At 42.2% G+C, this 2381-nt stretch overlaps 1 pseudogene; it reads right to left on the bottom strand.

Moving 5' to 3' along the window:
- Positions 1 to 844: 844 nt before the first annotated feature.
- Positions 845 to 1131, bottom strand: LOC114082041 (non-histone chromosomal protein HMG-17 pseudogene; annotated as a pseudogene).
- Between the last annotated feature and the right edge of the window lie 1250 nt (positions 1132 to 2381).

The raw sequence follows: 2381 nt of genomic DNA, 5'->3' as shown, positions 1-2381 counted from the left end.
GTTTAACAACTTTTCACAAGCTGACCCTGACTTTCAGGAAATGAAAGGAAAATGGCAAAAATTTTTAATCTGAAGATCCACAATCTAGAAAAGGAACTGCTGCTCTTCTGAGGGACATTATTCTCAATGATGTCACTGGAAAGTCCAGATCCCCCCCCCCCACTGGTAAAACCTGTTAGGGTCTGTAAACAAGTCAAGATGGCGCCTGGCATTTTGCCAGAGGGAGTGGTTTATGAAGTAACGCCAGCAAGCCATTAAGTGTGGAGATTCCTTATTGGTTGACTGCTGTATCTAGTTTATGTTAATTAGATAAGCTGTGTGGAATGTATATATACCCCTCCTGTCCTACAATAAATGGCTCCCACTCCTGCTGTATCAATGTACACAACTTGTTCGTCACCCCCCAGTTATTTTGCTGCAGCCGGACTGTGGCAAAAACCAATCGTTGGGAATCAGGTCCCAATAGGTCTGAGTTTAGGGGAATTAAGTCTATGCCGATGGCAGAGAGGGACAGGAGGACATACAGATGAGTTTGAGTTTTTCCATACCACAGGGCATTTGTGCCAAGGTGGCTATGTGTGCCAACATCAGGGAATCCCTTCCTCTTGGGAACAAAGAGGAAGTCTCTCAAAACTAGAAGGGAAAGGTGTCTTCCCCCACAGCAATCCAGCTTTGGAGACATTCTACTAGTGACATATGCTCCTTACCCCCAAAACAACAATGAAGTGTTCTGTGTGCTAACAACATAGTCTAAAAGAAAAGTAAAACAAAATTCTGCATTTTTATAAAACTTGATAAAAAATAGTATTTCAAACTGTACAGTCACCAGAAGTACACAGTTATCAAAAATGCACACACTTCACTTGGCATCTCCAGCACCTCAGCTGTCTGTGCCTGGTCTGTTTGGGCATCTCCATTTTCTGCAGGGTTATTCCCATCCTTGCCAGCGTCAGCTTTTCCCTTTTTCCCTTTGGGTACCTTCTCTCCCTTCTTTGCAGGGGCCTTTTTAGGCTTGGGCTCTGGCTTTGGAGGAGCAGGTTTGGCAGACAACCTTGCTGATCTTCTCTGTGGTTCCTCTTTCACTTTGGCTTTATCTCCTTTAGCATCCCCTTCAGCCTTTCTCTTGGGCATGGTGGCGACCATGACGGAGGCAGGCGCTGGACTCAGGGATGCAGCGCGCTCGGCTTTGGTCTGTCTGGGGGTCGTTCTCGCTTCTTCTTCTTCACACTGCTCCTGTCCAGAGCTTCTTATGGTTCACATTTTGTACCTGATACTTTTTTCCCCTAATTTTTATTTTTAGATGGACAAAATATCTTTATTTTATTTATCTACTTTTATGTCGTGCTGAGGATTGAACCCAATGCCTCACATGTGCTAGGCAAGCACTCTACCACTGAGCTACAACACTAGTCCTGTACCTGATACTCTTCAAGTAATAATGGAATTAGAGGCCAGTGCTCAGCTGTGATGAGCAGCTTCCCATCCTGACTCCTAACCAGAGCTCCTGCCCTGGAGGAGCCCAGGCTGTGATAAGAGGTGGTTGGGATATAGTGTGACACAACTATGTGGCCAGGGTATTGTGTCCAACCCCCGCTCAAGGCTGTTCGTCTAAAGAGTATGACCCATGTTAAGACATTATGGAAGGATATTAATATGAAATTAATTAATAATCCACATTTAATTTTATTGTATAAATGGAATGATTACTAGGATATTGTTGTTATTTTAAACACTTTGGTGTTTTTCCATATCACAACTTTATTACATTTAAGGACGTAATTTCTTCTCTCTCTCTCTCTCTCTCTCTCTCTCTCTCTCTCTCTCTCTCTCTTTTGTCTAAGAAATGAAAAAAATACTGGGAGAAAGTGGTATCCTTTGATTTGGTCCTGTACCCCCTCCCACCTCAGGTTATCAAGTAATAAGATCCTGATAAGTGTCTCTTAGTTCTTGGAGATGCATGTCAGAGTTGCCTAGAATAGACAGGGCTTTTATTTTTTTTTTAATAAAAATTTATCTGACTCTAGTTAACAGAGTAAGGAAGACTTTATTGAGGACTATTGTGATAGATCAAAGTGTTAAGACTTTGGCAGTATGGAAGATTTTTTGTTTGTTTGTTTTTGTTTTTGACATTGAGCACAAGTATAGTTAAGGAACAGGCTGGTGGTAATGGTGGATGGAAAATTACTACAACACATCAAGGGTAGGGAAGATTCTTACTAGAATTACTAAGCAGGATTCTTGCTAAAGTTAGGTTAGGGTGATGAGACATCAAGGGCAGGGAGAGTGAAGAATTTGATTAAATACTGACAGTGATAAAAAGCCAGGGTAGGGAGATTCTGCCTAAACTGTTGTAGGGAAAAACGAGGCAAAGCACCGAAGAT

The sequence above is a fragment of the Marmota flaviventris genome, chromosome 1 (genome assembly GCF_047511675.1).
Source record: "Marmota flaviventris isolate mMarFla1 chromosome 1, mMarFla1.hap1, whole genome shotgun sequence".
Classification (NCBI taxonomy): domain Eukaryota; kingdom Metazoa; phylum Chordata; class Mammalia; order Rodentia; family Sciuridae; genus Marmota; species Marmota flaviventris.
This window is presented reverse-complemented; position numbering and strand designations above follow the sequence as displayed.